Source organism: Equus caballus, chromosome 15, assembly GCF_041296265.1.
Source record: "Equus caballus isolate H_3958 breed thoroughbred chromosome 15, TB-T2T, whole genome shotgun sequence".
Lineage (NCBI taxonomy): Eukaryota > Metazoa > Chordata > Mammalia > Perissodactyla > Equidae > Equus > Equus caballus.
In genome coordinates, this window is record NC_091698.1 from 48,130,725 (window position 1) to 48,154,079 (window position 23,355).

General features: G+C 42.9%; 1 long non-coding RNA gene across 9 annotated transcripts in view; it reads left to right on the forward strand.

The window, feature by feature from the left end:
• The window catches only part of LOC102150720 (uncharacterized), a 97,959-nt gene that overhangs the window by 1,054 nt on the left and 73,550 nt on the right, over positions 1–23,355 (forward strand). For 8 of the 9 annotated variants that reach the window (XR_011426010.1, XR_011426004.1, XR_011426005.1 and 5 more), the window contains exons 2-4: positions 356–446; positions 2,613–2,792; positions 16,708–17,003. This is a non-coding gene — a long non-coding RNA (uncharacterized lncRNA). The remainder of the gene's footprint in view (positions 1–355; positions 447–2,612; positions 2,793–16,707; positions 17,004–23,355) is intronic. The other variant, XR_001378447.3, reaches the window with a different exon arrangement.

A 23,355-nucleotide genomic window follows, 5' to 3' on the forward strand; every position in this document is an offset into this window, starting at 1 on the left:
ACTGAAGCACTTCGGAATCACTGCTTTAAGGAATGAGATGGCAAATTTCTGCTTTCCTAGACTTCTGGCATAGGCTGTTGTGCTGGAGAGACCAAGAAATTGTCTTATAAAATTTATTAAAAAAAAAACAATTCCCATGAAGCGACGTAAGATACCTATGACTTTTTTCACGGACCAGCTGGTCGGTGAACTTAAGTTTATCACAATTGGTGATCACTTGGTCTAGAAGGAATATCTCTTGTGTATTTACCAGCATCAGATCCTGTGCTAGCCATTTTGCCGAATACTATTTAAATTTTACAGTGATGCTCTGAGGTAGGTGTCGTTATCTCTCTCTCTTTTCTTTTTTTAACAGACGAATTCACTTAGGCCCAGAGAGATGAAGTGACTAATTCAAGGTCACACAGTGTCCAGGATGGAATCCAGACCTTCCGATATCCTTATTGGTGAGCGCGTTTCCAAATTTTTCTGTAAGTCAGGGTTTTAGAATTTAAATGCTATTTGGAAGTTTTGGCGAGCTTGTCATTTAAAGATGGATTACCCCGGTAATCTTTTGGTGCTCAGTCACCCCGTTTTTGTCCGTATCTGTTTGGGGATTCCCAGTTTTCCCTGGTGTGAGCTATACCTGTAAGGGGCTCCACTGCTATTTTTTATGAGGTGTCTGGGTGAGGACAGGGAGAGGGAAGTGACTCATCGATGCCCAAAGGCTGGAGTATCTGTCAGTCCCGCCTTGTCTGTGGCGCGGTGGAGTCCACCTGGCTCTGCGGAAGCGAACAGTAGCCCTGTGTGACTCACTCGCTTCCTTCAGGGACCTATCCGCATGGCTTCCGCCTTCCCCACCCCAAAGCCCCGACCAGGTAACAATAAATAATTTTACTGTGGCGCCAAGCCTCATTTCTCTGCAAACATTGACAGAGCATGACAGAGTGTTAGATAAATCGTAGTCTGTGGACTCTTCAGTTCAAGGTAACAACTTGTGGGCCAAGCAACAGATAGGAACCTAAACAGCGCTTGACTTGTGTCAGGGTTAGAGATGGAGGGAAGGGCTTTTTGCTTCCTTTAACTGACATTAATATGGTATATCACACTTTCCAGAGTGCTTTCACGTTACCTTGTATAATCCTACAAACGATTTCAGTAGGTAGGTCCATAACAGCAGCAATGACAGTAATAGCACTAAGTGCTTACTATATGCCAGGCACTGTTTGAAGCTTTATTCTATGCATTAATTCAGTGCCTCTCAGGTTTTGAAAAGCAAACCATCATAAGAGATCAATTTTAAATAATAGCTGAGACATACATACACACACGTTTATAACAGATATGAGAGTTTTGCAAAACATTTCTTATCCTTACTACATGCAATGTATTCTGGTAATTTCAATTCTCTCCTTCACATAAAAAAGGTCATATCAAAGCTAAAGTGATGAAAAACTCGTTAGGTTGTGACCAACATGATTAATGTTCGCATTTAATCCTCATAAAATCTCCTGAGATAGGGGTGATGTCATTTCCATTTTATAGAGGTACAGAGAGGTAAAGGACTTTGTGCAAGATCACACAGCTGTTGAGTGGTAGAGCGAGGATTTGAATCTAGGCAGTCTGAGTCCAGAGCCTGTATACCTAACCACTAAGCTACACGTGATCTCTTTAGAGGGCTTTGTCTTGTAGGGTGACAGAGTTGATTAGGGAATGAAAAATAGTCAAAAACTCAGGACACAGCAAAAGGACTAAATTACATATAATCAAGAATTATCCTGGGCCAGCCCCATGGCCGAGTGGTTAAGTTCCTGCACTCCATTTTGGTGGCCCAGGGTTTCGCCCGTTTGGATCCTGGGTGCTGGGTGTGGACATGGCACCGCTCATCAGGCCATGCTGAGGCAGTGTCCCACATGCCACAACTAGAGGGACCCACAACTAAAAAGATACAACTATGTACTGGGGGGATTTGGGGAGAAAGAGCTGGGGGGAAAAAAAAGATTGGCAACAGTTGTTAGTTCAGGTGTCAATCTTTACAAAAAAAATAAAAAAGAAGAAAAGAAAAGAATTATCCTGATTCCAAGCATTGTGGTCCTCTAGTTCTGCCACCTATTTATTTTCCCTAAAGAAAGACTTATCTATTGGGTCTTTCTTCCTAACACTGCCTATTTTAAGCCTTTTCTGCCTGAAATATTGCCATCATTTTTCCTTATCTGAGTACTTCCAGGGCTCTGCTCCCAGTCCCGGTGCTCAGCCTCCTCCCTTAGGTAGCTCACATTTAGCTGTTGATTAAATTGTAATGTGTCTTGGTGTTGATTATGTATTGTACAGGCCACAGGTGCCCTGACTGACCCTGAGATCTGGCAGAGAGGGTGCTCGACTTGGGCGTCTGTGACTCTGGCCCCTAGTTCCATCTCTGCCACTGACTAGCTTTGAGACTTCTACAACCCACTTCATTTATGTGGGCCTCAGTTTTCCTGTCTGTAAACCTAGAGATTAAATGATCTCTAAGGCTGCTTCTAATTCTGTCCAGGGAGTAATGAAACTTGGTGATCTTGGTTATTTATCCCTGAGGGGGAGGGTTATATAAATATTTTACTCACTTATAGTAAGCTTTCCACTCCCTTCCTCAGGCCTGCACTATCTTCTGGATACCGAGTGAATGCCACACCGCCCGTTTTACAGATGAAGCCACTGAGATATGGAGCAACTGACCAAATAGTCTCCGCCCTCCCCCTGGAGCCCCACGCATGACTCTTCTCCTCCCACTCAGTGACTGCAAGTTGGCGAAAGGGGTAAATGAGGCTGGGAAGGTGAGTCAGGCTTAGACTTTGGAAACTGAACCACAGGACTTAACTCCATTCAGAGGAAGGGTTTTCGCTCCTCTTACCTCACATTGGCATATTATAGAAAACTTTTCAAAGTGATTTCACATTATTTATTTAAGCATCACAGACAAGTTTGCCAAAACGTATTATTATGCCCATTTTATGGAAGAGTCCTCTTTAGATCACAGTAGTGAAGTGACTTGCCCAAGGTTACACAGCTCATTAGGACCTGAGCTGGGCCTCTTGATTCCCAGCTGTGGATTGTTCCTTTCCTTGGCTTCTGATGCTTGTGACACTGACTGACACATGGAATAACTTTATCTTAAACTCAAAAAGCTTCCATCCAGTTTGTATTTTTCTGTCCCAGAACTTCTGTTCCACTTATGTTAGGTTCCTGACTCTCTTGGTTTAAGAGAATCTCTTCCCTCTTGTTCTCTAATGTTAACGTTTATGGGTTTGAGAAGTAGTGGGAACGATTCCTCAATGAGATTCTAACTTCCCTGGGGGCAAGGACCACATTTTTTTGCTAACCTACCTGGCCCAGCCAGCATATTCCAGCTTTTTAAATTTGCCTTATCAATGTGGCAGCAATTTTTCCAAAACATGTGGTTTCCTTTTCTCTTCTGCCCTTCAGATAGAGCTTCCGTTTCTCTTTTTATTTAAAATTATAGTAGGGGTTGGCCCAGTGGTACAGCAGTTAAGTGCACACATTCTGCTTCAGCTGTCCAAGGTTTGCCAGTTCGGATCCTGGGTGTGGACCTACACACTGCTTGTCAAGCTATGCTGTGGCAGGCATCCCACATATAAAGTAGAGGAAGATGGGCACAGATGTTAGCTCAGGGCCAGTCTTCCTCAGTGAAAAGAGGAAGATTGGCAGCAGATGTTAGCTCAGGGCTGATCTTCCTCAAAAAAGGAGAAAGATTTTAGTAAATTGAGAGGGCCTTTTTCGTGTTGCTTTGCAGGATACTACAGAGTGCAGCCTAGAAGCATGGCTTACCCACTTTGTGTGGAGTACATTTGACCTCTTGTGCTTGTGACCCTGTACTGCTGTTATGGGGTCACTGCTTGGTTTCCTTAGAAACTTGAGAAATATGTTGCTGTGCCTTTCAGAAGTGACTGGCAGATACAGCAACATCCTTGGCCTGAATTCTCCCAGTTGGGCAAAGTGATTCCCCTGGATTCCCCAGGGTCACTCTGACTGAAATGAGGCATGGAGAAGGGAGTGCAGAGAAAAGTTAAAGGGAAAATGAGAACAGAATGCAGATGCAAAGTACAGAAAACTGAGGAAGCAAAAAACGGTAAGAAAAGGAAAGAGAGAAAAGCATAGTGGGGTGAGAAGAGGAGAATACAGGATCAGTGGAAGGAAGGTGAAGGGACTAGTCCAGAGGTCCGTTGGCCCTCTCTGTGGTGTCAGAAGCATAGGCTGCTGTCTTGCGCCGAGGATGAGCAGCTGATAGGATAACTTCTCCTGAGCTGGTCTTGAGCAGCACATCTGTCTTTTTGTCCCCTATTTCCAATATCAGGTAGGAGAAATTTCTTTGTTTCTACAATCAGCTGGGGATGTGATTAGATGCCAATAATTTTAATATTAGCCTCAGTTCAACTGGTTTATCAAGGAAAATGTGCTACAAAAATTACATAAGGAATACTAGGTCAAAAGTCATCTTATTCATTTACTCAGCAAATATTTTTTGTTTGCTTTATATGTCCCAGACACTAAGGATAGAAAAATGAATGAGATCCTGTCCTTGCCCTCAAGATGTTTATGATCTCGAAACGGAGACAGACGAATAAACAGATTCACAGTGCAGTGTGTTAAAGTGTAAGGATATGAGTAAGCAGAGGGTGCTGTGAGCTCAGAGGAGGGCCCTTGGTTCAGTTATGGAGAGAATTCGGGAAGGCTGCCTAGAGACGCTGACATTCAGGCTGAGTCCCAAGTCAGCAAATTGCAAAGTGGAGGGCAGGGAATGGTATTCCAGGCAGAAGGAGCAAAGGCCCAAAGGCAGAGAGCACAGTCCATTCGAAAGTTGTAGCCATTTCAGGAAGGTGTGAAGGATGTTGGCATGATACAGTTTTTGGTGATTATTCTTCTACTGCTTCAGAAGTGTAGATCATTGAGACTGGACTGTGCTTGCTAGAGCACAGAAAGTTAAAATCCTTATTTTGTAGCAGAATTCTCTTTTAAGATGAAGATAACAGAAATTTCACTTCCTGTCTAGAGATTCTAAGGACAAAATGTAAAGAAAGCACAACCTTTGAATTAGCAAATAATTGTTAACCCTCTCTGTAGTAAAAGAAAGAAGGTGTAATGCACAGAAATCCCTTTCTCATCCAACTTTTGGATTTGATTGTGTCCTGCTTTGTTTTTCAAGGGGTGTGTGTGGAAATTAGTCTTTGTTTAGCTGGTTAGGATGTTTGAGTTAGGGAGGAGGGAAAGGAGTTCAAGAATAATTGCTGCTTTATGGCAGAACAAAAGAAATATATTTAAATAGCTCATTTCTCTGATTCTACCTACTGAGCACAAGCAAGACTTAGGGACTTTGTTTCAGAGAGACAGTTATTTCAACCAGACAAAGCATCTGTTCAGTGTTATTCACCCTGTAAAATCTGGTGTGTCCGCATTAAAAGCATTGATTTTTGTTTTTTGAGACACAGATATAGTTACATTAAACAGAAACCGTATGTGTATTCATTGGACAATACTGGGATTTTATCTGGATTAAAGGAAAAGAAATGATGTGTGTGGAGTAGGGAAGAACATGCTTAGAAAAGAGCACGTAGATTCAGTGGTCATTTCTCAGTCGTCTTTGTGACCTCTCAGCATTTGACTCTCCCTCCTTGCATGCTAGTTTCACTTGGCTCCCAGGATGTCGCTCCCTTGGTTCTCCTCCCACCTCAATGGCCCCTCCTTCTCAAAACCCTCCCCCGCTTTTTTTTTTTGGCTAATTTCTCGGTATCTCCTCTGCCTCCAAGATGAAGTACTCAGATCACTCCTTGGATCCCTTCTTTATCTACACTCAATTCCTAGGTGCTCTCTCTCAAGACTTTAAACACCATTTATACCCTCACAGTTCTCAAGTGTGAATTACTAGCTTGAGTGTCTTCCCCTGAACTCAAGACTTGTATGTCCAAATTCCTCTGGATACCTCTACTTGGGTATCTCATGGCTTCTTGAACTTAACGTATTAAAAAAATCAGCTCTGGAACTTTTCTTCTCAAATCTGCATCTCCAGCGATTCCTCCTCATCTCAGTTTCAGTTGTATTGAATGTATGGAGGACTCTCCCTTCACTCTGTTCTGTTTGTTTGTTTTTCGTTTTTTTTTTTTTTTTGAGGAAGTTTAGCCCTGAGCTAACATTTGCTGCCAATCCTCCTCTTTTTGCTGAGGAAGACTGGCTCTGAGCTAACATCTGCGCCCATCTTCCTCTACTTTTGTTTATATGTGGGACACTTGCCGCAGCATGGCTTGACAAGCGGTGCATAGGTCCACACCCGGAATCCACACTGGCGAACCCCAGGCCTCTGAGGCGGAATGTGCAAACTTAACCACTGTGCCACCAGGCCCTGACTCTGTTCTTTTTCTTACTCCACCAGCAGGTCCTGTGAGCTCTACCTTAAAATATATTCAGGATTTGAACTCTTCTCACCACCTCCCCTGCTACTATTGTAGTAGCCTAAATGGTCTTCCTTCTTTTGCTCTTGGTCCCCTGAGTCTAATCTTAACAGTGACCAGAGTAATCCTGTTAAGCGTATTTCAAAGCATGCCACACCTTTACTGAAAACTGTCCACTGGGTCCCACCCAGATTAAAAACCTAGTCCTTACAGTGGTCTACAGGGCCGCATAGGATCTTCTGCACCACCTTCTCTCAGCTACTCTGACCTCATCTTCTACCACTTTCCCTTTGTACTCTAGCCACACTGGTCTCCTTGCAGTTGCTGCAACATGCCAAGCCTTGGGATATTTGTAGTTGTTTTCTCTGCCTGGAACACTTCTTCCAGATATCAGTATGGCCTCCTCCCTTACCTCCTTCAGGTTTCTGCTCAGCTGTCACCTAATCTGTGAAGCATTCCTTGACCTTCCTATGGAAAGTAAAAGCCGTCTCCTGCCCTCGGTATTCCCTGTTCCCCTTCCCTGTCTTATTTTTCTCCACAGAACTTAGCACTGTTTGAAATACTACTTATTCATTCATTCATTATTCAGGTATTTATTTAGTGCTGCCTACTACAGGTCAGCACTGTTCTAGGGACTCTCTCTGCTATAGTTTGTTTATTATTTGTCACCCGCCACTAGAATGTAAATTTCATGATGGCTAGGACTCTGTTGTGCTCATTGCTATGTCCTCACCTCCTAGAACAGTGACTAGCACATGGGAATTGAATGAATAAGTTCACTTGATTTTTAAACAAAAATATATTGAATATATAGAGGGTTGTTTACCTGATAATAAAGGAAAGATCTGTATGAATAAGACGTTGTTTATACCCTCAGGTTGCTCAGTCTAAAAAATGTTTATTTTGACCTAGACCGTGCTGTGCTCTCTAGCACAGTGATACATAGTTTTTGGAATTGAGGAGGTAAGGACTGGTGTGCAAAGGATGGATATCTTCAGAGACGAAGTCTTGCTTTGTTGGGCTTATCAATAATTTCTACTCTCTCTGGGAGGGAAGGATTGATGAAAGCTCACTGCATTACTGACTTTTTGGGTTACAGTTTCTGTTTGGTCTTGCCTCATTTAGAGCAAGAGTTTCTTAAAAATGCCATTGTCAGTCTTGGTTCTTCTTAGGTACCTTCTAGGAACCTTCTATCATAGCCACTTCCTTTCAGGGTAAGTTAAAGGAGTTAGCTATCTTTACCTTCTTCCTTATATGAAAGTTCTTTTCCAGAAACCCTGACCTCCACTTACTAGCTGTTTGATCTTGAACCTCTCTGAACCTCAGTTTCAGTACCTGCCAAAAGGAGATAAAGATAAATGACAGCAATCTGACTTCTTGTGAGGACTAAATGACTAAATAATATACTGGTTTTGAGAACAGGAGAGTGGAAGTGGGAAGGAGGTAGAGGACAGATAATTCTGTTTTTAGTAAATACTTTATATCTCTGCTTTATTTTGAAAAAATTTTTTTAATAAGCATGTTTCTTTTCTGATGAGAGTAATGAAGATTTTATGTTTAAAAGCAAAGATTTTAATATATTGTTTTTATAGACTAGCAGGTTTATAGAAAATATTTCCTTGTCTCTCCACCCAGATACTTAACCCTGTATTACATGAGGGAAGTGAAATAATAGAACCCCACCCCCGCTGCCCAGTGAGCTGGTGTGTAGGTAGGAAAACAGCCATCCTCCAGGCGATACTGGAACTCAGGAGGTGGTAGTATTTGAGAGAAACTCAAAGGGATCAATGATGGTGATAATAACAACAGCAATAATAGTAATGGCTAACCTTGATGAATGAGGGACTATGGTAAGCACTTTCTGTGGATTGTCTTATTTTAACAACATAACAGCCATATAAGCCTGGAGTTGTGAGAAGTAGAGCAGTGTAGGAGTAAGGAGCATAGACTCTGGGGTCGAATCTCCTGCACTGACATCTCAGCTTTGCCATAGCTAGCCATGTGGCCTTGAATAAGAAAACTGTACCTCATTTTCCTCATCTGTAAAATGAGGGTAGTAATAGTACCTGCCTCATAAGGTTGTTGTGATAATTAAATGATATAAACTGTGTAAAGTGCTTAGCATAGGGCTTGGCACATAGAACGTACTCACCAAATGTCAGCTGTTATCATAATTAAAATAGTTTTTATCCTCATTTAACAGATGGGGAAACAAAGGCGTAGAGAGAGGTCAGGTAATTTGCCAAAGTGACACAGCAAATAAATGATGGAACAGGAGCTTGCACCCAGGCAGGCACACTCCAGAGCTCTTTTTCTTAACCATTACACTATACCACTTTCATGGCTTGAGGGGAAGAGACTGGACAAGAACTGCATTTTGTCAAAACTGAGATGAGCATAGATGTAAAGATCATGCTTGTGTTCAGACTTACCTAACCTTTATCTGTGACCTTTTTTTGGTGAGGAAGATTGGCCCTGAGCTAACATCTGTTGCCAATCTTCCTCTTTTTGCTTGAGGAATATTGTCCCTGAGCTAACATCTATGCCAGTAGCCCTCTATTTTGTATGTGAGATGGTGCCACAGCATGGCTTGGTGAGTGGTGTGTAGGTCTGTGCCCAGGATCTGAACTCCTGAACCCTAGGCCACCGAGGTGGAGTGTACAAACTTGATCACTACACCACTGGGCTGATCCCTTTATCTATGATCTTAAGCATCTTATCACCATAGCATATACTTGGTTATTCCCTGAGTTGTTTCTTCCCTAGATCCAAAGAAATAAATGAGTGATGGGTTAATTATGGTCTTCTCCTGCTGATTGATTGGATGTTCCCTGGCCAGGGCGAGAAAATGGAGCTAAATAAACACCTATGTCCTTCCCAGTGCTCTTTGGACCAGAAGTAGGAGCTTGTCTGGTCTCTCTTGTTATTGTGATTGGCTCTCTGCTTAATACAACTGGTAATGATGAGCAGCAGAGCAGTGTACATGCAAGCACTTTCTATGTGCCATGCATTTTACATGGATTATCTCATCTAATCCTTAAAATAGCCCTATAAGGTAGTTGCTCTTATCCCTGTTTTATAGAAACAAAGAGAGGTTAGGAAACTTGCTTAAAGTCGCACAGTAAGTGGTAGAACTGGGATTTGAATAAGCAGTCTGGCTCCAGAGTCTATGCTCTTAACCTCTACACTCTACTGCTTCTATTCCTCTCTTACCTGTCTGTGTAGACAGTATGGGCAGGTGGCTTAGTAGGGCCAGTCCTATTTTTCCCATCGGAAAAATGGGAAGATTTTGACTATTGGGCTAGGAATAAGGAGGCGTGTGATCTTGTCTTGACCCCGTCACCAATTTGCTGCATCCAGGACTTCACTTTTCTCAGCTTTATTGTCCTCATTCATTAAACAAAGGGGTCGCTCTAAATGGTCCCTTCTAACTCTCATGTTGTATGATTGATGATATGAAGTGAGGAGAGTAGCACCTGCTCATGTCCTTGATTTTGGAGCAGTGGTATTTGTGAGGTTTTAGGGAGCCTGCTTTGTGCAAGGGAAGATGCTAGATTTCAGGGCAGAGAAGCAGCCTCCTTCCTGAAGAAGGTAGATCTGGATTCTTTTTTGAGGTTGGTTGCCAAGGGAACCTCGCATTTGGCCAGCAATGACCAGGAATGCTTTGGTTGAGGGTTGGGTAGAGATAACTGAAACAAGCAGCACATTTCAGGTTTCACTGTCCCCCCCGCACCCCGACCACCTAGCTACCTTTCCTTTCCAAGATGCTAGTTTTATGTACTATGTTAAGCACTGTTTTAAGTACTTTACAAGGTATGGTATTTAATCTTCCTAGTAATCTTATGAGATAGGTACTATTATTGTTCTAAATTTACAGATAATGAAAATGAGGCAAATAGTGTTAAATAATTTGTCCACATTTACTCAAGTGGAAAGTGGTATCAAACTCACTAAGTTGTACTGCCTGCTTGGAGCTTAAAAATAAGAAGCAGGGAGAGGACTCTTTAGTTATCTGTTAGTGGCTTTTGTTTGTTTCTTTGCTTGTTTTGTTTAGAATGATAGACTCTTGGAAAGGGCCTTTGAGGTAATACAATCAATCTCCTTGTCTCTAGTCTGCCATCCGGTTACAGGAATGCTTTCTGTCATCTGCCTGACAGATGATCGTCCAAGTTCGTTTTGAATACTTCCATTGCTGGGGAGCTCATCTCTTCTCCAGGAATCTCATTATGTTGTTGAATAGCTCTCATTGGTAGAAAATTATTTCTTGTTTTGAATTACAATCTGATTGAGGTGACTTCTCATCAGTTTTAGGCCTATCTCCTGGAACCATACAGGATAAATATAATCCATCTTCCACATTCCAATCTTGTGAGCATTTGAAGACACTCTTCCTGTTTATAAGGCACATTTACAGTTTTCTCTTAGCATATAAGCTTGTTTTCAATTCAGGTTAGTCTGGCCAAATGCAGTCTCTATTTCTCAATACTTTGCAAGTGTAGCCTTGTAACAAATCTATGCTTCTCTTGTGATTAGTTAGGTACAAAGTATGGGATCTTCCCACATCCTTGGAGAATGAATGGATAGTGAGCTGAATCTATAAAGTTGTATATGAGTCTGGAAGGTTTGCAGTGTCCTACTCTTATAATATCAAGGATGTCAGGCTGCTGCCCTGTACACGCTGTCAGAGCTCACAAAATGGCTGGAAGTTTATCCGGGTACTTGATGAAACTGTATTTACTTCATCAGGCCACTAGGTGCTGAACAACTTGCAAACCCAGACTGCCAGGGACGGTTGTGTTCAGGACAGTTTCTGTTTGTACCCGGAAAGGCGATATCTGGTACCACCTTGTTAAAAGGTTTCTTCATAGAGAAGGAAAACATGTCTTGTGTACATTTTGTGTTTCCAAGCTTTGTTCCAATTTTAAATATTAAGTTGACTAGGATACTTGAGTGATTTTCTTAGAAAAAGGGCGTAGATGGTACTTTCAAGGTCCTTATAAGTCCAAATATACATACTTTTTTTACTTTCATTTATGAATGATGTCTTGGCTGCGTGTAAGATTCCTAAATAGTAGTCCTAGTCTCTACAGAGTCTGTGACAGCTTTCTACTGTCTTTAGTTTTTAGCGATAGCGATGAGAAGTCCAATGCCAATAGGATTCTTTTTTCTTTGTAAGTGATGACCTATTCTCTCTTTCTGGAAGTTTGTAAATTTTTTCTTCATTCTTAGCATTTCATAAGGATATGCTTAGCTCTGTGTCTTTTTAAAATATCTCTTCTTGCCACTTGATGAGCCTTTTAGACTTAAAAGCTTACGTCTTTCTCTCCTTCAGGGAAGTTTTTTTTTTTTTTGAGGAAGATTAGCTCTGAGCTAATATCTGCTGCCACTCCTCCTCTTTTTCCTGAGGAAGACTGGCCCTGAGCTAACATCCGTGCCCATCTTCCTCTACTTTATATGTGGGACGCCTGCCCCAGCGTGGCTTGCCAAGTGGTGCCATGTCCGCATCCAGGATCTGAACCAGCAAACCCCAGGCTGCCAAAGCGGAATGTGTGCACTTAACTAATGCACCACTGGGCCGGCCCCAGGGAAGTTTTATTGCTTTCCTTCTATATGTTTCTAACCTCTTTACAGATGAGGAAACTGAGCCCAGAAAGGTTGTGACTTTCCCAGGGTCACTCAGCTGGTTAAAAATGAACCTCAAGGGGCCAGCCCTGTGGCCGAGTGGTTAAGTTCGTGCGCTCTGCTGCAGGCAGCCCAGTGTTTCGTCAGTTCGAATCCTGGGCGCAGACATGGCACTGCTCATCAAGCCACGCTGAGGCGGCATCCCACATGCCACAACTAGAAGGACCCACAACTAAGAATATACAACTAGGTACCAGGGGGCTTTGGGGAGAAAAAGGAAAAAAAAAAATCTTAAAAAAAAAAAAATGAACCTCAAGCAAATAACCTCACTCCTTTGATGAGCTCGACTTTCACTGTATGGAATATTGTTCTAGAAAGAGGGCCGTCATGAACAACTTGGAAATTTTTTTAGTGAGACAGTAATTTTGCCAAGGGTTTGTAGGGAGATGAAGAAGGAAGAAGAGGTGATAAAATTCATTACAATTAAAAGCTGGCCCATTTGAAGGGCTGCAAAGTTCACAAGTCCCTTGTTATCCCAGTTATTGGAGCTACCCCAAAGCTCTAAAATTTCATAGAGCTAGGAAGTTGATTGAACATTTGAAGAGTTAGGTATTTAGGTATCAGGAGTTAGGTAAGCATGGTCATGCCCTGTTGTAAATATTGGCCAACGTGTAAATGATATCTGAAGGCTTGGTGACAGACATCATAAACTCTGTCTTATCAGTGGTCTGGTTTCTTTTTTGAGCTCCAGCCTGGGACCCTTTTCTGCTGGGAACCACTTATTCCTGGCTCTGCTGATCTTTGGATTTCCCCAGCCCTTCAGTCTCTTTCAGTTTTGAAATGAAACCTACCCCAGAGGGTGAGGTCAGGTACCGAGAGGACTTTGACAGCTCACACCAGCTTGTTTTCTTTCCGGAGCCGTCTGGTATGTGACCGAGTGAGGCGTGAGGCTCAGCACATTGTGATGTAGACTAATTGATGGTGAATCAGCTGTTGGGTAAGGCCTAGGCAGTGTCACTGCTTTGGGTAACCAGGAAAACATGTGGAACAAATATGTTGTCTTTCATCCTCAGAAAGTTGAAAGTTAAGAGCACGGTCACCAGAGGCCTGCCCTGATCTCTCTGCCTTTGATTTACTGAGGAAGGAAAGGCTTTATTTCAGGCTCTTTTCTCCTCATTTGAGGAACCTCCCTTCTTTTCAGGAAGAAGCCAAGTCCCTTGTCTCTTTCTGCTGCTCCAAACTCTAAACTTTTTACTGTGCCTCCAGGAATTGCTGCTTTGATGTGAAGTGACTCATCTAGGTATCCTTAGATACCACCCCCCACCCCCCCCCCGCCCTGTCCCCAACCCCATCACAGAATGCAGCTTCCTCTCTTCCCTTTGCTGTAAACCTGGTTTCCTCCATATTACAGCACTTCACTTGGAATCTTTATTAGTGGAACTGCCTCTTTCTTCAACTCACCCCATACTACTTCCCCCTGATTTTGCCCGACTGTCTCTCCGCCCCATCCCCCCACACTGCAGAGCTGCTTCCAGACCTTCAGATACCTTTCTGCCTTTGAGACTTCTGATGGCCAGCAAGGTCACCTGATCCCTGTCCTTGAAACTGGCATCGATACTCCTTCTCCCACGTTTGTTTAGGACTTTGGTGTGTCTCACCTCCCCTCCTGGGGCTCTGGTCCAGGCTAGGGAATTGGTGGCCAGGCTTGGCCTGGGGCCAAGGATTCAGGCTGGAGCATGGAATTAGGGGGCTTGGTGTTAACATCCCAGATGTGGGTAGATGGGAAGCTGAAAGATCTGAATATCAAGGCCACTGAGGGGCGGAAGGGACAGAGAAAATGTAGTCTTTGCGGTAAAGGGTGTCCTTTGTATTAAGCTGCTTCTGCCCGTTTTTTTCCTTAAATGAAGAATTACTTTTTTAGAACAGTTTTAGGTTCACAGCAAAATTGAGGAGAGATTTCCATTATTTTTTGGAAAATTGGTCTTTAATTTTACAGAGAAAATAGTAATATAACCAAAAAATGAGAACATTGTGGATAATGTTTTGACTACTTCTGCTCCCCCTCTCCCATTTTAATTATTTCTGTGTTCCCCAGGGGTAACCTGTTAGTGGTTTGGAATGTACCTTCCAGAATTTTTTCTGTATGTTTGCATACATATGTATGAACCTAGAAAAAATTTAAAGTGTTATTTTCGTGTTTTATTTATTTATTTACACGAAGAGGGGGTGTCACATTTTATATATCATTCTGATATTTTTTCTTTGAGTCAGTAATATGCCTTGACAATATGCCATGTTGGTACATAAAGGTACTTCTCCTTCTTTTTGGTTACTGTATAATATTTTGTAGCATAGACATACTGTATTTTATTTACCTCTTTTCCTGTTGAGGGACATTAGGGTATTTCCAGTTTTTTGTTGTTATAAGTGATTCTTATTTTGTTTTAAATGTCAGCATTCTGTTCCTAGGCCTTTTTTTATTTTCCTCATACTATCCCTAGGTGATCTCAACCTCTCTGACAGCTTCAGTCACCATCTACACCTGGATGATGCCCAAATCTCTCTCCAGACCAGAATATCCAATACTCACGTGGACAACTCCACTGGGATGTTTTGCAGACTTGGCAAAATGCAGCCTCCTGGGCTTCCTCACTGTTCCTCATCCATGTCCTGTCATGTGGTAAACAGCACCGCCACCCATGCAGTTGCTAGACCCAAAGCCTAGTCGTCGTAATCCTCCCTTCTCTCCCACAGCCCACACCAGCCAGTTGCCAGGACTGTCCTCCCCAGTGCTTCTTGAATCCAGTCGCTTTCTTTCCTCCTTCATTGCTACTGCTCTGTACCTTAGTTTCCTAATTTATAAAATATTTGTGAGAATTAAATGTTAATATATGTAAAATGCTTAGAACGATGGATCCGTACCTAGTAAGTGCTATGTGAGTGTTAGCTCTTGTTGTTATCTTCTTCATCTTAGTCTACATAATCTGCTCTCATGTCTGCTTCCAGTCTTGATTTCATCCTCCTGCACCTCCATTCCATTCTCCACACTGAAGCTAGAGTGATGTTTATAAAATGGAACAATGATCGTGATCTAACTCCGCTGCTTAAAAAATCTTTAGTGATCTTTCTGTTGGGCTTTTGCGCATAGTGTTACCCCCACCTAAGATGCTTTTTTCCTTCATCTTTGGCTGGTTCCTTTTTATTGAGATACCTGCTTTTATGTCATCCCTTCCCCTGACCACCTAATGAGTCTAAAGTAGCCGCCCATGTATTTTCTATCACATGACCTAATTTAATTGTTTGCATAGCACTTATCAATATGTGATATTTTTCTGGTTTATTCACATATTTGTTTATAGCCTCCTCCAATTAGAATTAAATTCTCTAAGAACAGGGAAATTGCACATTTTATTCGCTTTTTCATAGTGAATAGGACAATGCCTGGCACATTGTAGGCACTCAGTGAATACTTGTTAAGTGGATGATAGAACAGCTTTATATGTTGTATGAGGCCCTTTTTGATCTCTTCAGCATCATCTGCCTCAGTACACTCTCTCCCTTGGCCTCCCTACCCCCCATCTCATCTTGTCTCTTCAGATGTGCTTTCTTGCTGCGGGACCTTTGTGTATACTATTCCTTCTGCCTAGAACACTCTTCCTCAAATGCCTTGTCATTGCCTGGCTATCTCCTATTCATCCTTCAAGTTTCAGTTTAAGGGTAACTTCACCTGACTAGCTTTCTTAATCTTACAGCTCTGCATGCGTTGCCTTTAATTATCATGCATATTGTAATTATTTGTCTGTCTCCTTCACTAGACTATAAATTCTGTCAAGCGAAGGCCTGTGTCTTGTTCACCATGTATTCTTAATCCTAGCTGCTGTGGGCTGGAAGGATCCCTTGACATGGAGTGGTGATAGGAGGAATGGAGTATCAGGGTTATCACCTCAAGGCCAGGAAGATGTGCTTTAGGATGTCAGGGTGAGGTCTAGACATTTGGGCCTGGCTCATTGTCATTCTCCTTATTCCAACATCTTTGGTGATTCCACTGTTTGCCTAGATGAACCATCTAATATGTCTGTCTCTCTCCAAGACATATTCGTAAAATCAGGGTAAGCCTGGCAGGAGACTTGCCCTTGAAGGGGGCATGAGTGCTGAGGATAAAAGTTGAGGATCTGAGTAGGCAGATTATTTACTCTGAGTTGCTCTTGGCAGAATAACTGAGAGTGGAGTGGAATCCTAAGCAAGGAAGGAAGCAAAAGGCCTTAGGGATAAGGTGAGGCAAAGATGAAACAGGAAGCTGAATCATTAGCTCAGAAACCTAGAGAATCAGGATAGTGGGTGGAGTGTAAGAAGGAACAGGGTAAGCAGTTCAGGATTAGGGCCGTAAATAATCTTGGGGATTACTTAAATCATGTTTTACCATTCTTGCCTCTTTAGTATTGAACCAGCTTTTGGATTATAAGAAGGATCAAGTAGTTGACATGCAAAGGTTTGAGCTAGATTGCATATTACTTTGTTTGTATTTTGTGTGCTATTTACTTAAGTCAAATCTCCAGAAAATCCTACCTTACCTTTTTCCTCCACATCAGTTTCTGCTCTCAAGAGCCCACCTTTCTTCCTTTTAAATATACTAGGTTCAACTAGCTCATCTTTTTTTTTTTTTCAGGAAGATTAGCCCTGAGCTAACATCTGCTGCCAACCCTCCTCTTTTTGCTGAGGAAGACTGGCCCTGAGCTAACATCCGTGCTCATCTTCCTCTACTTTGTATGTGGGACGCCTGCCACAGCATGGCTTGCCAAGCGGTACCATGTCTGCACTGGGGATCCAAACCAGTGAACCCCGGGCCGCCAAAGTGGAACGTGCACACTTAACCACTGCGCCACCAGGCCGGCCCCCAACTAGCTCATCTTTGAAAAAAGTTTCGTATACAGAGGCCTGCAGCAGCGTTGGTGCTCCCTTCAGGTAGGCTGAGGATACTCCCTTCATGTAGGTGAGCCCTCCTTCTGGCTACCTCCTCCCACCAAACCAGGTATAGGAGCTGGCCTCAGCAGCCTTAGGAGTTCAGGACTCTCTGCCCAACCTGAATCTGTGGAATTTCTTTCTGAATTTTGGGGAGGGACATGGGAGTGTAGAATATCTGTTGAGACTCTATTGATGAGGCATAGTAAGGAGTAGTGGACGACTGACTGGGCGTGCATGGATGGTGGGATCTGAAGATGTGTAGGCAGTGGGCTTCAGAATTTCTAACCTGGGGACCAGCCCCATGGCTGAGCGGTTCAGTTTGCACGCTCTGCTTTGGCAGCCCATGGTTTCACTGGTTTGGATCCTGGGCGTGGACATGGCACCACTCATCAGGCCATGCTGAGGTGGTGTCCTACATAGCACAACTAGAAGCACTCACAACTAGAGTATACAACTATATACTGGGGGGCTTTGGAGAGAAGGAAAAAAAAAAAAGATTGGCAACAGTTGTTAGCTCAGGTGTCAGTCTTTGAAAAAAAAAAATTTCTAACCTGGAACGGTCTTTGAATTTATGGCAGCATTAGGGGACTGGGATGTGCCAAGTAGAGGATCTTGGTGAGTAGTGATGATCACTAGCCCTTGGAGGTGTTCTATATGTTTTCTACGTAACCTGGAGCTCTTCTGCAGACTTCCTGGTTGCTGGCATCATAGTGGTGGCTGAAGGGGAATCATGGGGATAGAAACAGTTCTTATTGAGGAGGAGTGTGTTCTCTTTTGAAGGTTGGATGGAGTGATTGTGTGCATGTACTGGGCGGTCTGAGGCTGGGTCACCTGGTCTGTATGAGGTGAGGCATCTGCACTCCCCTCCTAGCGCTCCTCTGGGAAAACCAACCTGAGAGAGCTGGAGATCATGGCCATTGTTAGTGATTTCCCCAAGGGTGCTCCCTGTCTTTGACTCCTCTGCTTTCTAAGCCTCCTGCTTTAATGTCCTGCCTTCTATTTTCTGCTTTGGGGCCTTCAAATTTCATAATCTGTTTTCACTCCTCTTTCTTTCCCAGGAAAGATTCATCCTGAACTAACATCTGTTGCCAATCTTCCTCTTTTTTTTTTTCCTTCCCCAAACCCCCAGTGCATGGTTGTATATCCTAGTTGTAAGTCCTTCTAGTTCTATGTGAGCCACCACCACAGCATGGCTACTGACAGATGAGTTGTGTTCACTCATCACAGATGAGTGGTTCAGGGAACCGAACCTAGAGCACACCAAACTTTAACCACTAGGCCATCAGGGATGGCCTCATTACTCCTCTTTCTTAATGACTCCTTCATGACAGGTCACTACCATTGGGATTTATAGGGGGCTTTGACTTTGGACTTAGAAAATAGGCTAGAACATAGACCTTGAAGGCTGCCAGTTGCACTTCAGATTTGTCTCTGGGGTGCCTCTCTTTCCTGTGTACATTCACCCTGTCCTAGTGTGGGCTGTCTTCATTTGGTCTCCAAGCTGTCCTCACTCCTCCTTGCGGCCATCCTCTACACAGTTTCCACTATCTTCTATAAAATAACCCAACCTTGTCTCTCCTTTTCAAATCCTCAGTTGTATTCATGTTACCTGTACAATCAAGTCCAAATGTCTCAGGTTGGAATAAACAGTCTTGCACAATTTGGCCCAAATTGTGGCCCACAAAGCCCAGCAACATCTGGTCCCGGCCTGTTTCTCAAGACTCATCCCAAACCCCTCTTCTCCTTGTCTCTGCAAGCACCCTCACCTGCTCACAGTTCCATGACCTCTTCTTGGGCTCCCTGGCTTCAGGGCCTTTGCAGTGCTATACTCTCTGCTTAGAACACTCTTTACCTGCTTTTCACCACATTAACTGTCCTTTGCCTTTAAGTGTCAGTTAAGCATTCTCTCCTCTTAGAGGTCTTTTATGGCCACTCTATACAAAGCAACTCCATGTTACTCTCTATCTTAGCACCCCATTTGCTTCCATTAGACCACCTATCACTGTTTATTGGTTTGACCACTTATTGCTGTTTACTCGTTAGCCTTTCTCTCCCTAGATTTTATTTTTATTTTTTTAGTTAAAGATTGCCCCTGAGCTAACATTTGTTGCCAATATTTTTCTGTTCTTCTCCCCAAAGCCCCCCAGTACATAATTGTATATTCTGTTTGTAGATCCTTCTAGTTCTGCTATGTGGGATGCTGCCTCAGCATGGCTTGATGAGCGGTGCTAAGTCCGTGCCCTGGGTCTGAACCGGTGAAACCCTGGGCCACTGAAGTGGGGCATGCGAATGTAACGATTTGGCCATGGGGCTGGCCCCTCTCCCTAGATTTTAAGCTCCTTGAGGGCAGGGACCTTCTTGCTCATGGTTGTATCTTCATTGCCTAGTGCATAGAGGCACTCAATAAGTACTTGTTAACTAAAATTGCCTTTCACCTTTTTGTCGCTATCTGTGTTGGTGCTTTGTGGCTCTGCACATCTCTTACCCTTTGCATGTGTTGTTGCCTCTGCCAGAACACCCTTTCTCTTATCAACTGGTCAAGATTCCTTCTTGTCCTTTATCACTTCTCTAAGCAATTCTTTGACTTCCCCAGGCAGTGCTAGTTCAACAGAGACAGCACTTTGGTCCTCTCAAATGGACTTTTCGCCTTGTGTGGTGATTTCACCTGTGTAAGAGATGGTATTGCCCTTGGTTTACAGATGACAAGCCAGAGGCTCTGAGAGATGGATTAACTTAGAAATGGCAGAACTGATATTAGAATCCCGCTGTGTCTGTAGAACCCTCACTCATTTAACTTCACTGAGCTCTCTCTCAAAGAAACCAAATAGCAGACCCAGAGACACTGAAGTGAAAGAGGTGCTCTTTTTAAAAAATTACTTAGGTAATAAAAGTAAGTGTGTGTATGTGTGTGTGTGTATGAGTGTATATATATATATGAATTTCCTCAGAGTTAAACATGGTAAAACGTATACTATGGACCAGCCATTTATAAGGATGAGGGAGTAAAGGGTGACCATAATGTTCAGAGAATGATGTGTATTTCATGTGTTTCCTTGATCATCTCTTTGGTGACTCCTTGTGATGACGACAAAGTCAACATGCAACCTAGTAGAAATGAGCTGAGGTGAAACACTATAAAATTCAAACCAAAGCAGATGTCAGTCATTTGTAGTTGCTTGAAGGATATGTAAAGAGTGAAATCCGAACATTCTTGTTGAGGGAAAAAATAGACAAAATTGCTGTGAAAAGTCTTTAATACATTTTGCTTAAAAAATATGTCTTATTATACATTGATAAGGGACTAGTTGAGTAAATTATGGTGGATATTAGCATGTTATGTAGCTATTAAAAAGAATAAGATGGGTAGACACGCACACACTCTTACACAGTCATATGGAACAATCTCCAAGATGTATCATTAAGAGAAAACTAAAGCAAGGTGCAGAATGGTGTTTGTGGCATGCTAGTATCAGTATTTGTGTGAAAAAAGGGGAGGACTCTATATACTTGTTATACTCAGACTACTTCTGGAAGTTTTTATATTTTTAAATATCTTCTGGTATTGCTGAAATTTTTTTTCAGGCCATGTGTACATTGCCTTTTAAAAAAAATTGTGGTAGCAAACATAAAATTTACCATCTTAACCATTTTTGTGTGTATAGTTCAGTAGTGTTAAGTATATTCACACTGTTGTGCAACAAATCACCAGAACTTTTTCATCTTGCAAAACTGAAACTCTTGTACCTATTAAACAGCAACTCCTCAGTTTCCTCTCCTCCTGGCCCCTGGTAAGCCACCCTTCTGCTTTCTGTTTCTGTGAATTTGACTACTTTAAATACCTCATATAAGTGGAATCATGCAGTATTTATCTTCTTGTGACTAGCTTATTTCTCTTTGCCAAATGTCCTTGAGGTTCATCTATGTGGTATCATGTGGCAGGATTTCCTTCCTTTTTAAGGCTGGATAATATTCCATTTTATGTATATACCACATTTTGTTTATCCTTCTGTCAATGCGTTGGCTTTTATACATTTTTTTTGAGTACTTTGCTTCACCCTGTAAGCGTGATCCTGAAAAGTTGAATGTAAACGTTGTGTGTGTGGCAGCAGGGTTGGGGGTTGTGGGTTCAATTTTATCTCCCTAAACTTTACAGCTAAGAGGAAGAGACTTTTTGTCTAATGAATGATCCCCAACTTTATGTCTTGGATTTTTGTATTTGAGATTTTTCTTGAAGTGAAACATGTCTCTACTAAGAATGGAACAAAAAAAGAAGAGATTGTGTTTGAAATTGAAGATGCCTGTGTTCATCAGGATACCCCACCATTTGTCTTATTTCACCCACCCTCTGTTTGTCTTACTGACATCTTTGTTCTTCCTGTTCCATGCACTAGAAATCTTAGAGCATCCCCTCCCCCTTTTTTTGAGGAAGATTAGTCCTGAGCTAACATCTGCTGTTGGTCCTCCTCTTTTTGCTGAGGAAGACTGGCCCTGAGGGTAATGTCTGTGCCCATCTTCCTCTATTTTAAATGGGGATGCCTGCCACATCATGGCTGGACAAGCAGTGTGTAGGTCTGCACCCAGGATCCGAGCCAGTGAACCTGGGGCTGCCAAAGCGAAACGTGTGAACTTAACCACTGTGCCACTGGGCCAGCCCCTAGAGCCCCCTTTTTTATAACATGTTTCTTGTGTGCTGATTTTGTCTTGCTAAATGGAGTAAATTCTTGAAGGCAGGAAACATGTGTTATGATTACATCCTATAGTGATGAGCATGATAGAAGTTGCTTGGTAACTACATATTCAAGGAAGACAAGAGAGAGGCAGAGAGAGAGAAAGAGGCTCCTCTCCCGAAGAGATGATTGCTTTTGGGTTTTCTCTGACTCATCTTGTACTCTTCCCTAGTGAAGAATTTCTTCTACTTGCAGACTAAGTGTATTGGAGGATTTGTGTGTGTGTGTGTGTGTGTGTGAGGGATGTTCCCTTCTGAAAGCCAAGGAAAGATATCAGAAGCTGGATTGGGGCCTGATAGTGGATAGTGAGACTTCTATGTTGCAGCCCTGAGTAGAATCTCAGATTTCTCCCCTCTTCCTAATTTTAAGCCTGGGTATTCAGCTGTCAGCAGGGCAGCTAGACCTATATGTGCCTTAGGCGGCTTCTTTTTTTTTTTAAACAACTTTTATTTTATTTTTATTTTTTGAGGAAGATGAGCCCAGAGCTAACATCTGCCACCAGTCCTCCTCTGTTTGCTGAGGAAGACTGGCCCTGAGCTAACATCCATGCCCATCTTCTTCTACTTTATATGTGGGACGCCAGCCACAGTATGGTTTGACAAGCAGTGTGTAGGTCTGCACCCTGGATCCAAACCAGCAAGCCCCAGGCTGTTGAAGCAGAACATGCGAACTTAACCACTGTGCCGGCCCCAATGCTTCTTAACTTAGTAGCACTTGGTAGGAATGTTTGATAAAAATAATTTGTCATTTTTGGTGATATTATATGAAAGCACTTAATAGAGGGCCTGGCATATAGTAGGTGTCCAAGAGGTGACAGAGAGTATGTGAGAAATATTTTGAAACAGTCAGGTCTTTCCCTAGGTCCCCTACCTCTACTCATGTGCCTCTACTCCTACCCTCAGGCTAAAGAAGTAGGGACTAGCAACATAGATTCCACCTTTGGGTTGCCAATTCCTTGTTTGTGGCTTTATGCTCAGGCAAGAAATGTAATCTGCTCCCACATATCTGAGAGCAGATACATCTGGACCCTGTCCACCTGGTTACTCAAAACCTCAGCCCAGACTGAAAATGTTCCAATCAAACTAACGTGTCAGATCACCTTGGGCAGCTTTCTTGGTAGGGACCTAGTCTTGAGAATCTTAGTGGGGAAGTCTCTGACTCTGTAGGGTAGTTGTGGCAAGGTGGTGGGTGCAGGGTTGGGCGTGAGTAACATAGCCAGAATAGGTTGTTGGGTCCAGCTGTGGAGGAGGGGATAACATAGGGGGAAAAAGGGCTCAGCTCTGTGTCATTTTTTCTTATAGGAAGATGGAGACCCCTGTGTACCGGGGCAGAGCTCTGGTCTCCTGTGGCTTGTGACCTCCCTGTGAATGAGTTTCTTGCTCCTGGCTGCCCTGCAAGGCATTGGGGTTTAGTAGGAGATGAAATAGGGGATCTGAATCAGATACCTTGCTTCAAGTCTTACAGATCTGCAGGGAAGAAGTGTGCTTCTCAGGATCTGTTCCCCATGTGCTGAAATAAGAGGAATCCCATCCAGATCCCTGGGGGTTTCCCTCCATCCTTCTGTGCCCCCTCAGCTTACCTCCATCGTAAGCTTTTATCCCTTTCACCCTGTCACTGTCCTGGCT